Genomic DNA, 15,359 nt, shown 5'->3' with positions numbered 1-15,359 from the left:
AGCGCTGGATCTGACCGATCTGATCGGAAACCTGACGATACTACGTCCCGCCCACCGATAGCTGTAACCTGACTGCACCACAGGCCTGTCAATCAAACAGACTTGTTTTATTTTCTAATGAATGAGGGATTATACACTAAACTGCTCAGCTAGCTCAGTCTGGTTGGAACAAAGATATCTGATGAACAAAGATATCTGATGAGGTGGAGGGATATTTGTAGTGATGAACAGGATGTGATGTCATGATGATTTGAGGACGTTGACCAATCAGATCTCTGGGTCAGAACTACTTGTTGTTTAATGAGGGTTAAAGTGAGTTTATTGCTCTTCTGACTCTGCAGATCACCTCTTTTTGATGTGAGTCTCATGTTTTTCAATCTCATACATCGTCAACCAGTTTGAGGGAAATCAATTTGGAAAAAACTGATAATCCAGAGACTTATCACTTCTCCATCGGCCACACACACACACACACACACACACACACACACACACACACACACACACACACACACACACACACACACACACACACACACACACACACACACCTGTGTCTCCCCCGCTCTGCTTCCACCCCTGTGTTTCTGTTTTTCCACTGGATATCATCTCAAGGTCTGTTGGCGCCGGTTATTGTGTCTGCGGTGAAATGCCAAGGCCGGTGCAGCGCCTCGGAAAAGAGATTGATCCTGTCGGTGGCCCTGGAAAGGCCTTCTTTTTTTTGCCCCATTCAGATTGCTTTTCTCATATTCCTTTTTCCACACCAGATTGTGTGCTCACTGATGGAGCTCATATTGGAGCGGCTCTGAGATATGACGAGGCACGACAGGTGGCAGCGAGGGTCGCTACTGAATGTGGGTTTTACAGCTGCTATATTTATTTATAGTTTTAACGTATAAGGTGAATAAAAGATTCTTTAGCCTCCTTTACTGTTTGCAGAATCAGAGAGAAATCAGATTTTATACAACCACTGATATCACTGTGGTTTTTCAGGTGTTGGTTGAAGAACACCTGATTTTCAAACCTTGATTTCAATCAGGTAGATTTTAGTCACATGGCTTTTATTTCCCTTAAAACATGTTTCCAGTGCAGTCCGGTCATACCTGCAGCTCTGCTGCTCACCTGCTCTGTTGGACACACATAGTAATATTTATTCACGGTTTCTATTCACTTCCACTTTGACACATTTAGATGAGTCAGCACCAGAAGTATCTGCTGATGGACACATTTACACTGATGCTCCTGGAATTATCTGGACCTTCTACATCCCAGCTGAAGCGGATCAGACCACATCTTGTGTGCAGATGTGGGTTCATCATCCTCCGAGGCTTTCTCTGCTGCATCTGTCTCGCATGTCTGTCGTCCAGTTCACTGCAGGTCTCAGCCAGCAACCACCTGACTGTCCAAACTCCCGCTGGGTGAGCTTCCTGTCAGAGGCCTCATAGGTCAGCTCCAGCATTATGATTTGATTTGATTTATTTTGCACAAATTTAAAAACACAAGATTTTACAAGATAAAAAAAAATGCAGTGCAGTGTCGGGAGAGATGAAAAACCCAGTGGGCTTATCTGAAGCTTCCAGCTGATCATGTTAAAAGTACAGTGTAGGAAACACAAAGTTTACATGCAGAAATAATATTGCTACATAAAAATAATGGCAACAAATCACAACAAAATGTAAATGACAACCACAGCAAAGACAAGTCAAGTCAATATAAATGCAAAAAGACGTGAGTATGGTGATGGATGAGAGTGTGTGCACATGTTGCAGTTACAAAACAGCAGTTAAATGTTTTTTAAGCACCTTTTGAAGCATTTTAAAGAGGAACAGCTTTTTGTCAGATGGGAGAAGCCATCCCATAATTTGGTACCCATGTATGAAAATTGACCTCTGCAAGTGAGAAATTTATCAGGATGAAGATCTGAGAGTTGACGAGTGGAGTAAGAATGAATCTGTGACTTCACATTAAACTAAGTCTTAAACCGTTCAGGGATATTTCCTTTTTTTGGAGTATATTTTATAAATAAAAACATATTTCAAAAATATTGATATCATTAATAGTGAGAATCTGGAGTTTCTGAAATAGAGGGAGAGATGAGCTGTGTGCATTTGATCGGGTCGCAATCCTGACAAAACATTTCTGTTCTGTTCTACAAGACCCGATTTGGACAAACAACTATAACAAGTAGAAACTACATTATATTACATATTATATGGAATTCTATTCTAATTCTATATTCCCATTAAGGAGGAGGAGGAGTGATATTTGTAGTGATGAGCAGGATGTGATGTCATCATGATTTGAGCTCGTTGACCAATCAGATCTCTGGGTCAGAACTACGTGTTGTATAATTATTATTTATTAGGTTAGGTTAGGTTAGGTTAGGTAGTTACTTTATTTATCCCCAAGGGGACATTTTTTAATTGTCAGCTTTATTGGGAGACTGCTGCATGTTGTGGTGAGTCATGCATCACCTGTTGGTTTGCTCCTCCTCCTGCTGTGTGTGTGGCGTGTGCAGGTCCAGGCAGCAGGAAGTGGGACGGGTGGTTCGTTGTCCAAAGTGTTTCCTCCACTCACCGCGACGCGTCGAGTCACGGCTTCTAGAGTTTCTCACACCGGGCCGACTCTGAGCTCGGCACTCGGCCGCTCGTCTGTCCGGTTCCTCGGCCTCTGTGGACAGGAGGTGTGGCTTCGGGCTGGGAGACATCCCGCTACGTTTGTCTTCCTGGTTGTCCGTCTGCATTCGTGGTTGCGTGCTGCTGGTGGAGATGAACTCTTGTAGAATCAGAAACTTTCTCGGCAGGTTTTTGCTCGGTGGTTTAGTTCTGTGTGTTGGAACACTTTGGATGAACTCGGATAAATACACCTCTGCAGTACTGAAGTATAACCAGGCTCTCACATTAATGTCAGGGATAATGAATGCATGTTTTGGTCTGAATCTATTAAATGTGTATCAGGTATCAATTATCATCTTGAAGAGACAAAATAACCTTGTTGAATGAAGTAAAAGGACTAATTCTATGTTAAAAAAAAATATACTCCAATATGTAAAAACCTTTTCAAATAAAGCAGCAAAATGTAATTAATGTATGAGAATTAGAAGTGATTGATATATATATCCAGAAGGATCCAGTGTTTCCTTATTAAATGTATTATTTGATGATTTATAACAGTATTTTTTATGCTGCCAGTGGTTGAAAGTGTCAAACTAATTTCCAAACATGGTGCTTTCATCTATAAAAATGTCACATATTATGGTCTCCATGTAAAAAGTCATTAGTCAGATAAATATAGTGGACTAAAAAACTGTTGGTTAATATTTAATAATATAAGTAATATTTGAAATATATCGTAACACAATATGAAACTGAAACTGAAAGTACGTGTTTTCTTTTAAGTAATTCAAAATCGTATTTATTTTTAATAATCAATTAAAATATATTTAATTAGAAACCACCTCAGCAAAACTTTGTAAACGTGCCATTTTTAATTTGTTCGTTTGATTTTCTATGTGGAACAACTAAGATAAAATCAGACTTTATTAATCCCGCAGTGGGGAAATTTAGTCATCACAACAGTTTAAGAATACAGAGAGGAAAAAGACAAAAATTACAAATACAGATACAATAAAAAAAAAAAAATAGAATAAAAGACAAAGAAAAATGTACACAAACAATCAGGCTATATACACAAAATAAACTATAAAACTATTTGCACTTTTCCCACTAGTATGATATTAACTCACAAAGTAGCACGATGGATGCAGTATGAACTAAGACAATAAATATAGATTATCCCAGGTTTGATATAAACGCAGGTTCTGGGTCGCTCTGAAGTTTATTGTTCATGAAAGGAACGGACCACGTTTCTATAACGTTTCTATGAATGGTCCTCTGCACAGCTTCATACCTGCACGCAGCATGTCTGTTTTGTCCGCCTGAATTTGATGACTCGCTGATTTAGTTGTGTTTACTTGATTTGTGGTTTCTCTGGAAAGAAGACCACGTTGTTAAACGGGGGGGGGGGGGGGGGGGGGGGGGGGGGGGGGGGGGGGGGGGGGGGGGGGGGGGGGGGGGGGGGGGGGGGGGGGGGGGGGGGGGGGGGGGGGGGGGGGGGGGGGGGTTCTTTTTGTCTGTTTTTATTGTCTACGTTGTTGCTACGTACAGTTTTCTGTGTTGCAGCTGTCAAAAGACACAATTATTACATATCTATATGTCTCATAGAGTTCCTGGTAGTCGCATTTCATTACCTGCGTGGAAGGCCCGGGCGGGTAGATCAGCTCCGACAGCCGGACTGAGACTCCAGAGAAACACAACCAGAACACACTGCTGGTGCTTCACACACTTCTAAAAGAGTCCAGTCAGCCCTGTGAGGGGGCTGTGGTGTCTGGTACCAGGACCATATACTTGTACTCTCTATATGATGATAGGAGCTTTAATGCTGGAACTTAGTGTTGATTTAAATCTGATGCTTTTAGACACCGTGTATTCATCACGAGTCATATTTCCAAGAACGATGTATTTCAATGCTGCAGCGTCGTATCAGATAGCAGAGCAGGTTTCCCACCGATCGTAAAGTTAGCAGCTAAATCTGTCGTTAAGCCTTTCAGAGGTCAGTGAGCTGCTGGCAGTGTAGAAGTCTTTCACCTGGTAGTTGGACAGAAACTACAGTTTAATCAGGTTAATGCTGTTATAATGACACGAATCAAAGTGGAATCACTGCAGCTCGTTTGCTCGCTCTGAGCTTGAAGCTGTGGTCGGCAGACCGTCGGACAAAAGCAGTTAAACGGTTACCGGTCAGAGGAGCCGTTAAACGGGAGGATTTATTCCGTGAGAAGGAAACCGGCGGTGCTGGTGCTAGCAGGCTGACAGAATTCCTCCCGGGCTGGTAGTTATTACACCAAATCATATATTTAATCAGAATTCAGGAATCAGAAATCGCCTCTGGAGCAAATTGATATTTAGCAGCAGATCCTTTCAGTGCAGTTCTTTGTTGATGTATTTGACTGAACGTCTGTTTGAAGCCACAGTAAACAAACGTACAGTCAGAGTCCTGTGAAATAAAGCAGCATCAACGTCTTCCTGTTCATTTGACTTTGATGCTCAGTCGTGCCAGCTTCCTGCCACACTGTGCGGGTACGTTGACATGGAGCTGGTGGGGTTGGGGGGGGGGGGGGGTATGCTACACTGACCAGTAGTGTAGAGAGGAGGGGGGGTGGGCAGCGGCCAGTGAAGGGAGAAGCTACCCCGAAGAGAGGTGAGAACAGGCGGAGGGGGTTGTTTTGTCTCGAATTCCTCAAGCACAACTACAAAGATGTCGCCGGGGCCAAACGCGCCTTTGAAAGTTTCCAAAAGGAGAAAATGATTGTTGGATAAACCGTCCCCGATTCGCCACTTTCTCACCACCACCAGGGGAGGAATGACCTTTGACCTCCAGTAAGTACAGGGTGACGCCACAGCAGCCACCCAGCCAGCTTCGGCCAGCCCTCTCTGACTGCACCCCCCCCCCCACCACCCTCCTGCCGCCACCGCCGCCGCCGCCACCCAACCTCACGCACTCCAATTTCACCCCCACTGCTCTGCCCCACTCAACCGCAAGAAAAAGCCCCAAATTCACGTCTCTCTCTTTGGTCTCTGCGAGCCGTCCCTGTGGCTCAGGAGTCAAGAATTCAATTAGTTAAAAAAAGAGAAGAAAAGAGCGAGGCTGCAACAATGCAGCGATAAGGGGGCAGAATGTGCGTTCCCACACGCTAAATACAGGGTGCTTTCCCTGGGGCCCACAGAGCCAGAGGACCCGCACCGCAGGAGGCAAGAATAATCACAGCTCCCTCTGAACCCCCTCATTACACACACACACACACACACACACACACACACACACACACACACACACACACACACACACACACACACACACACACACACACACACACACACACACACTCACACACACACACCTTACATTCCTCATATACACAGATAGCCTCATGCAGACACACATTCCCCCGAAGAGAGACACACCTTGCAGATGCCCCACACTTATTACACACATAAACACAGAGAAACACAACCACACCACACACACACACACACACACACACACACACACACACACACACACACACACACACACACACACACACACACACACACACACACACACACACACACACACACACACACACACACATCCAGACCTCTCATTACACGCTGGCCTCATACAGGTGTTCTCAGGTCTTAGGTTTACCAGAGAAGACTGTTTCCTTCTATTTCTTTTTTAAAAAGACACATCATGTTGCAGCTGGTAGAAGAGAAACGAAGACGAGTCTGATATTCTCACAATAATATTATTGATGGACATCTACGGCACAATATATCAGCAAGCACACACACGTTTGTTTCATTCATACAGCTGAAGTTTAACGGCCGAGTAACGCACTGAACCAAAGCACTAAAGAGCGGGAAATATTTTTTCCTGTTCATTAGAATATTGTTTATGTTACTTATGATAGCTCTGCTGTTGGGTTTCATCTCACTGAACTGTTGATGAGCAGAGAAGCAGAGCTGCACTCAACATAAAACAACCTGTTGGTGGTTTTATTCACGTTACTTGTTTGTTTTATCTATAAACAGGGATGATCACATTTTAAATGAATATCACTATCAGGGCTGAAACTCAGTATTGAATTATTGTTTACAATTCTGATAATTTATTAACTGCACAATATTAACAACATTGTTGATGTGCACTGATCAGTGACAGAAATGGAGGTAAAACAGAGAAGTTGTCATTGTTTTTTTATGATTCAAACACATTACACATTAAAACACATTAAAGCACAAACATACTAAATACAACAAATGAACCACAAATAAATAATAAGTAGAACATAATACAGAAAATGAATTTAGAAGCAAGAAACCCCAAAAAATGAGCAAAAACAACAAACAAACAACAAACTAGAGAAAGGGATGCGTAAAGGTTTCTGATCCGCTACGAACAAACTGGTTTTCTCCGTTGCATCTGAGTCCGAACATGTGAAGGTGATCTGAGTTCATAAAACAGTGGAACGATGATAAGTGTCATTGTTGGATGCTTATAGGGAAACAAATAGTTAGCCACATTATGCAAAAGTTATTGTTCCATGCCGTCAGTTCTATTAATTATTATTATTATTAGTTCTATGATGATTCAGAACTGTCCACTAAACCCATCAGATGTCCTCTGAACTGTGTTAAACAGCGTCTGATAAAGCAGCTGGTAAATGTTTACGTCCTATCTGGGTAACATCACTCTGTAAAATATGAACATATTTTTCACTAATATTTCTGTTACAATTTCCAAAAGAGTCACGTCTTTAGATCTTTGGATTATGTGTTTATCATTATTATTATTATGATGATGGTGATTATTATATTGACTGTGTTGTACGGACATCCTAGCGGACCAGCTGGAGCCAGAAGAGCAAATATATGAAATATGAGTGAAATAATTACTGAACGATGTGTTTTCTATCAGCTTATTTTCTGAGCATTGACTGTGTTGCTGTAGATTTCTGTGACATATTGTTTTTAGTGAATGTTGGTTTGTACAAGTAAAAGTTTTAGGATGTTGAGTGTCCAGTCGGTTAACTTATAGATGTCTTCCACTCGTTTCATTTGTATATTTAGTAAATCCAGACTTCCGAAGTGGAAGCTCTGTACGTCGTGTTGAAGTTTCCGTGTGTGGCTGGATGCGGGCAGCGTGGGAGTGTGTCTTGCATACTGTCGGCAGGGTTATCCATACAGCACATTATCCTAATGAGCGTCACTCCCACCACATTTTGAGCAGCAGAAAGCTCTGTGATCAGTGAAGCTCTGCTTCTGCTGGATCCCAATTTAAAACTTGTCAGTCGCGCTCCTCGCTGACCCCGACCATACAAACACTTGTCACAGAGACCTCCTTTCACCGACTCACACGAAATATCAGCAATTATTGTGGATTGTCACTGTCTTAAATGGGTTTGAATCTTTCTGAAGGCTGTGATATGGACTTTACAGGGATGTCACAGTATTTTAATAAGTCATCTAATTATCCATAAAGTATCAATCTATCCATTCATCCATCATATAGATAAAAGCATAGGGGAATTACTTTCAATAGTTGTTATTTCTTGTGGTCTGCTTGTGCAGGTTACATCTTCAGAAATGGAAAAAAGGTTTCAAAATGTGGACATAATATATTTGTAGGACTGTATTGCTGGGGCAGTTCATTGTAACATGAAAGAGCTTTTGATGGACCACAGAGCACAAATCACAACGCCTGACTCAATCCAAGTCCTCTAATGTCAGCAGGACAGTTTAGCTCGGATCAATTGGGAGTCGCGTGAGAATTACAGATATCTGTAATTTATTCATGTTTATTCAGTTATGGATAAGACTCGTTTTGTAATGAAAGTATGTGGAGCCTCTAATTATAGTCATTGATCAGCTTTGTCTTCAGCAGTATCACTTTAATTATTTCAAATTCACCTCAGATTTATATTTATAAATTAAAAAACCTGTTAGATCAGTGTTAACCTGTTAGATCAGAGTTAACCTGTTAGATCAGAGTTAACCTGTTAGAGCATAATTAATCTGTTAGATCAGAGTTAACCTGTTAGATCAGAGTTAATCTGTTAGAGCATAATTAATCTGTTAGATCAGAGTTAACCTGTTAGAGCTGTTAGATCAGAGTTAATCTGTTAGAGCATAATTAATCTGTTAGATCAGAGTTAACCTGTTAGAGCATAATTAATCTGTTAGATCAGAGTTAACCTGTTAGATCAGAGTTAATCTGTTAGAGCATAATTAATCTGTTAGATCAGAGTTAACCTGTTAGAGCCGAATTAACCTGTTAGATCAGAGTTAATCTGTTAGAGCATAATTAATCTGTTAGATCAGAGTTAACCTGTTAGAGCCGAATTAACCTGTTAGATCAGAGTTAACCTGTTAGATCAGAGTTAATCTGTTAGAGCATAATTAATCTGTTAGATCAGAGTTAACCTGTTAGAGCCGAATTAACCTGTTAGATCAGAGTTAATCTGTTAGAGCCGAATTAATCTGTTAGATCAGAGTTAATCTGTTAGATCAGAGTTAACCTGTTAGAGCCGAATTAACCTGTTAGATCAGAGTTAATCTGTTAGAGCCGAATTAATCTGTTAGATCAGAGTTAATCTGTTAGATCAGAGTTAACCTGTTAGATCAGAGTTAATCTGTTAGAGCAGAATTAATCTGTTAGAGCAGAGTTAATCTGTTAGATCAGAGTTAACCTGTTAGAGCAGAGTTAATCTGTTAGAGCATAATTAATATGTTAGATCAGAGTTAATCTGTTAGATCAGAGTTAACCTTTTAGATCAGAGTTAATCTGTTAGAGCATAATTAATATGTTAGATCAGAGTTAATCTGTTAGATCAGAGTTAACCTTTTAGATCAGAGTTAATCTGTTAGATCAGAGTTAACATTTTAGATCAGAGTTAATCTGCTAGATCAGAGTTAATCTGTTAGATCAGAGTTAACCTTTTAGATCAGAGTTAATCTGTTAGAGCAGAGTTAACCTTTTAGATCAGAGTATGAGCATTAATAGCGGCATTAGTTTATACAGTGGCTGCTGTTCACCAATAGTGTATTTTCATGTATTTTTACACAATTTACGAGGACTTTTCTGTTAACGTGCATCGCGATCTTTCACCCAACAATACCTGAACAGAACTATAAGGACGTCTAGTAATGTAGTTACTGGATATTGGTCTGCAACAGTTTTGATGGGAAACCAATATTTTGTCAAAGCTAACACATTCACTACAAACATTAATTGCAGATTGGCAAAAATAAATGATGAAAGCGACATTTCCTCACTTGTTAATAGAACAAGTCGCGTTTTCTGCAGAATGCATTAACTGTTGCAAATTGGTTGTATATAAACATGATTTTGAGGAGGCAGGCTTGTGTGTGTGTGTGTGTGTGTGTGTGTGTGTGTGTGTGTGTGTGTGTGTGTGTGTGTGTGTGTGTGTGTGTGTGTGTGTGTGTGTGTGTGTGTGTGCGTGCGTGCGTGCGTGCGTGCGCGGCGCGGTGCGGACGCTTGTGTTGGGTCCTGGTCTGTTCCAGCCGGCTGAGCAGAGCCGAGGGGCCGGCTGAGGAATGTCCTGGTGACCCTACACACAGGAGACACAAACAGAAGCCAAAAGGGCCACAGGGGGTGGGGATTGGACAACGGAGTCCGGGCATATGTGCGTGCGTGTGTGTGTGTGTGTGTGTGTGTGTGTGTGTGTGTGTGTGTGTGTGTGTGTGTGTGTGTGTGTGTGTGTGTGTGTGTGTGTGTGTGTGTGTGTGTGTGTGTGTGTGTGCGTGCGTGCGTGCGTGTGTGTGTCCATGCATAACAGTGGGAATTTGTGAGAGAGAGAAAGTGCATGTTTGTGTGCATGCAAATGTTTGCCCATGCATATCGGTGTGTAAAGGGCCAGAGGGAGCAGGGACGGGAGGCTGGGAGTGAAAGAGGGCGAGGGAGTGTGTGCAGGAGGGGTGGGGGTCACCACTTGCACCCTTTGGCCATTGTCTCCCTGCCTGACCAATATAAAAGCATCATAACCCTTTGAGCCCAGACATATTTAGAAGCAGATAAAAGCACTTTTTACAAACTAGATACACGTCAGGCACAAAGCCCGGGGTCAAGCGCAACAAATTAACAACCCTCTTTCTGACGGGGGGCAGGGGTGGAGGGGGTGGAGGTTCGGGGGTGGTGGGGAAAAGCTAAACCGCCCCTGGAGTCCAGAGCCAAATGCCTCCACATTCCCAGAGCGGGGATGTGGGCTGCTCTCCAGCATTCATGTGTAATTGGTCGTCGGGGCAGAGGCTGAGATAAATACCGACTTACTTTTTGTTTGTATTATGTCCTCCTAATAGAAGACTTGTCTCCCCAAACGAACAAAAGTCAAGACAGCCATTAAAGGCAAGAACTGAATGCGTTTGTCTCTCGGCGTCATAAGTGCCGTCGCAGGCAGGTTCAGCACGTTCATGTGAAATGTTGTTTCTGCAGACTTTTACATTTAGCAAACATGTCGAGTTGGAGTAAGATGGAAACATGAATTCATCGTGAAGTTTGTCATGTGAGTGTCTGACTGTGAGTCACTGGTTTCCATGTCAACTTAACACAGTCAATAAGTTTCAGTCGCAATATCAACACATACATGTATTTTCTTTGTCATTTATTTGCATAAGACAAAAACGCCTAAAATGGTCTGTTGTTGAGAGATTAAGAGAATTGTATTGTCATATGCACATTATACAAAATTTTAAAAAAAAGTCTTACTTTGCTGGTCCTCCCTAACCTAAGCAAGAAAATATATATAAATATTTACAAAACCTAAAAATAAAAACTGAAATAGTTACAATACAAATATAAGAAATATAAAATGTACAGTATTTTGCAGGAAGCAGCAACCAGGTGTGCTCGACTGTTAAGCATTTACTGAAGATAAATGTAAATAATAATCAATAATAAATAGTCAGTATTGAAAGTCGTTTTCTAAATGATCTTCTCTCAGTTCTGTGGTTAAAGTATGAAAAGCCCTAAGATGTCACCTGACAGTTTTTCTGTGCTTTAATTTGTATTCACTGGAGGTTTTCATAAAGAGATGAGGCCATCTTTAAATGCAGAAGTACATTCAAGGGCTGGTTCATCGAGATTCAAAACAGGCTTCATGCCTTCGACTCAGTGATTTCTAACCATGGAGATAGTTTTGGTTTTAACCAATCAGCAGCCATCAGTGATGTCATCATCCATCAGTGATGTCATTGTTGGTTTGTGAACATTATGAATCCTCCAGTTCAGATTCTGTCCGTCACCATCTTGCTAGTTCGGAGCGGTTTGGAGCAGGAAGTGACCATATTTGGACGAGCTGGGGGAGGAGCCAGCGGTGGATCTGACCGATCTGATTGGAAACCTGACGATACTACGTCCCGCCCACCGATAGCTGTAACCTGACTGCACCACAGGCCTGTCAATCAAACAGACACGCCCCCAAAAACAGGTCTTCTTGAATCTTCTTTTCTAATGAATGAGGGATTATTTTCAGATGGACCTCCAGAAAACTAATAAGAAGGAGTGACTTTAGCTAACAACACCGAGATAACTGATGGACACATTTTATTCACTTTGGATTTGATGAGAGAAGTTGAATGGGAGTCTATGGAGCCGGAGGCTTTTTGGAGCCGACCTCTAGTGGCACTCGCTGGTATTGCAGCTGAAGACACTTCTGGATCGGAACCATTTTACAGATCTGGAAGTTATGAACACTTTTATATCCAGTCTGTGTTTTTAACTTGTCAAATTTCTGCACATATTTCCCCTCTGAAATGACCTCACCCCCCAACACTAACAGTCAAAGTGGATTTAATTTAACAAATTAAATTTGACCAATTTAACAGCACTCCAGAGAGTAATCCACAGACCTCACTGTTGACAGTTGCCATGGGAACTCATTGTCATGTTGTCATGGTTTGTCCTACTTTGTCCTAAAAGTTGTTTTCAGCCCTCTAAATGTGAATGTCTGTCACTGACCGACTGATGAAGTGACCGTCGGCCAACCTTCAACCTCCTGAATCCATTTCACCGTAATCTTTCAAAGCTTTGCCCCAAACTGGCAAATACATTTCAACGAGGACTTTTCTGATCCAGGTGGATTCATCTGTCCTTCAAATGTTTCTCATTCAGTTAATGTTTATGTCCAGATTAATGTTGTACAAGCAGCTGAAACTCCTTCAGCATATGTGTGTGTGTGTGTGTGTGTGTGTGTGTGTGTGTGTGTGTGTGTGTGTGTGTGTGTGTGTGTGTGTGTGTGTGTGTGTGTGTGTGTGTGTGTGTGTGAGACTCTGACACACAGGCCCTCAGATAATACAGCCAGCTGATGAGGTTACCCAAACGGCAGCAGAGGCCCAGCATGCTGCTAATGATGAGAGGTGTGTGTGTGTGTGTGTGTGTGTGTGTGTGTGTGTGTGTGTGTGTGTGTGTGTGTGTGTGTGTGTGTGTGTGTGTGTGTGTGTGTGTGTGTGTGTGTGCGCGCGTGTGTGTGTGTGTGGGGGGGCTCTGTTTGGTCAGAGATATGACTCTGTGTGTTCGTGTGTGTGTGATTTCATTACCTCATGAGGTCCTGGTTTGGTTGGTTCTGGTTAGAGTTTGGGTCAGACTGTTCACAATGAATGGAAGTCAACGCTGTGTGTGTGTGTGTGTGTGTGTGTGTGTGTGTGTGTGTGTGTGTGTGTGTGTGTGTGTGTGTGTGTGTGTGTGTGTGTGTGTGTGTGTGTGTGTGTGTGTGTGTGTGTGTGTTTACGGGGGACACCTGCCCCACATGAGGCGAGAGAGGCTCTGACCTTAGCAGCTATAATATCAGTGCTAGCGCTGACCCAGGTTCAGGCCCGGCTGGCACTTCAGAGGGGTGAGGGAGCGAGGCGGGCCGAGGGGGGAGCTCTCTTATTGTCCGCTCGGTGTCCCCCACCCAGCCCAGTGAGGGGTGAGTAATGTGAGTAATGGAGAGTAATAGGGTCCAGATACTGAGTGTGACCGTAACCCTATTGTATCCTGTGTCAGCGGGGTCAGAGGTCACCCACCGAGCATACTGGTCCCGGCCCCGCCCGACCCATTTGGGCCATAAATGAGTTTACCCAACACTAATTACCAGGGGCCTGCCAATGGGCAGCGCCGGCTAACGGGCCTGACAGCTGCCTCAATGCCTCACTTAGATGCCCCCCCCCACCACCACCACCACCACCACCACCACAGCTCTGTGCTGTCCTGCCCCCCCCCCTCCCACCTCCACACACACACACACATCCCTCTCCTCACTGGACAGTACGTGTGTGTGATGCCTGCTGTTTGGACGGCTGCAGACCTTTTAACCCACCGGTCCTTTTCCAGAACTAATGTAGAACCTGATCTCAATGGACACTCATACATTTATAGTTTCAATTTCAGAGGTGCTGGAACCACTTTATTTTTTGCAGCATCCATCAGTGATGTCTTCATTCATCAGTGATGTCATCGTTGGTTTGTGAACGTTATGAATCCTCCAGTTCAGATTCTGTCGTCACCATTTTGTTAGTTCGGAGCGGTTTGGAGCAGGAAGCCTGTCAATCAAACAGACACGCCCCCAAAAACAGGTCTTCTTGAATCTTCTTTTCTAATGAATGAGGGATTATTTTCAGATGGACCTCCAGAAAACTAAGAAGAAGGAGTGACTTTAGCTAACAACACCGAGATAACTGATGGACACATTTTATTCACTTTGGATTTGATGACAGAAGTTGAATGGGAGTCTATGGAGCCGGAGGCTTTTTGGAGCCGACCTCTAGTGGCACTCGCTGGTATTGCAGCTTAAAGCACTTCTGCATTGACCTTGTTTTTCAGAGCTAGAAACTACGAACACTTTTATATCCAGTCTGTGATCAGAACAAGAAGTTAAACTCTTCCTCTGAGTCACTAGTGAAAAGTTCTACTGCATGTCCAACATCAATGGACCATCTTGTGGTACAAAGGGGTATTACGAGAGAGACTGGGATGAGCATAACATGCTCGGTTATAGCATGCAGTGGATATCCTTTTAATTTTATGACAACTTGTGTCACAGCTTCTACACACTGAAGACGAGGACGTCTGACGACGGGACGGCAGTCTTGTTGTCTTGTCTGAGGAGTTAAAGGAGAATCTACAGGGGCCTTCAGGTTACATGAAAACTTGTGGGGCCCTCTCCAGATCCAGTGTCTGGTTTGTCCCTTCTGGGCTTCGGTAGAAACATGGCGGCTCTGTGGAAGAGGACCCGCCTCCTCTCAGGTCTCTCAGGTCATGAAACAGCTGATCCACTAATGGGATCAGAGGCTTCTGCCAACAGATCCTCCTGATTCCTGCTCCCTGGTCCTTCAAGTGAAGGTACGCTGTGAGACACTGACGGGCTTCCTGACCTCCACCACAGCTGGCGCTGATAGCGTCCTTCCTTCACCGTGGTTTCCAGGCAGGGAGTTACATTTTTCGGAGCCGGAAGCTACGAACTCTTTTATATCCAGTCTGTGGTTTGTCTCTGCTCTCCTCTCACCCCAACCAGTCGAGGCAGATGTTCTCCAGCTCTGAACCTGGTTCTGTGGGAGGTTTCTTCCGTTAAGAGGGAGTTCTTTCTTCGCTCTGTTGGAGGTTTTTATCCCTTAAAGACGAGTTTGTTTCCATCCTAAATTATGTGGGTTGAATTGTTGAATTGTTGAATTGTTGGGTTCCTCTGTATGATGCTGTAAAGTTCTGCTTTACTGTGTTCAGTGCCCTGAAATAACCTGCAGTGTGATTTGGCGCTATATAAATAA

At 43.1% G+C, this 15,359-nt stretch overlaps 1 protein-coding gene across 3 annotated transcripts in view; it reads left to right on the top strand.

Moving 5' to 3' along the window:
- The window catches only part of fbxw4 (F-box and WD repeat domain containing 4), a 41,259-nt gene that overhangs the window by 6,214 nt on the left and 19,686 nt on the right, over nucleotides 1-15,359 (top strand). The gene's annotated exons all lie outside the window — the stretch shown is intronic.

This window comes from Brachyistius frenatus, unplaced genomic scaffold (assembly GCF_029030835.1).
Source record: "Brachyistius frenatus isolate BFR_SWC_R1_liver_20210118 unplaced genomic scaffold, ASM2903083v1 Contig_376, whole genome shotgun sequence".
Lineage (NCBI taxonomy): Eukaryota > Metazoa > Chordata > Actinopteri > Embiotocidae > Brachyistius > Brachyistius frenatus.
The sequence above is the reverse complement of the archived record's forward strand: the minus strand, read 5'-3'. Positions and strand labels throughout refer to the sequence as shown.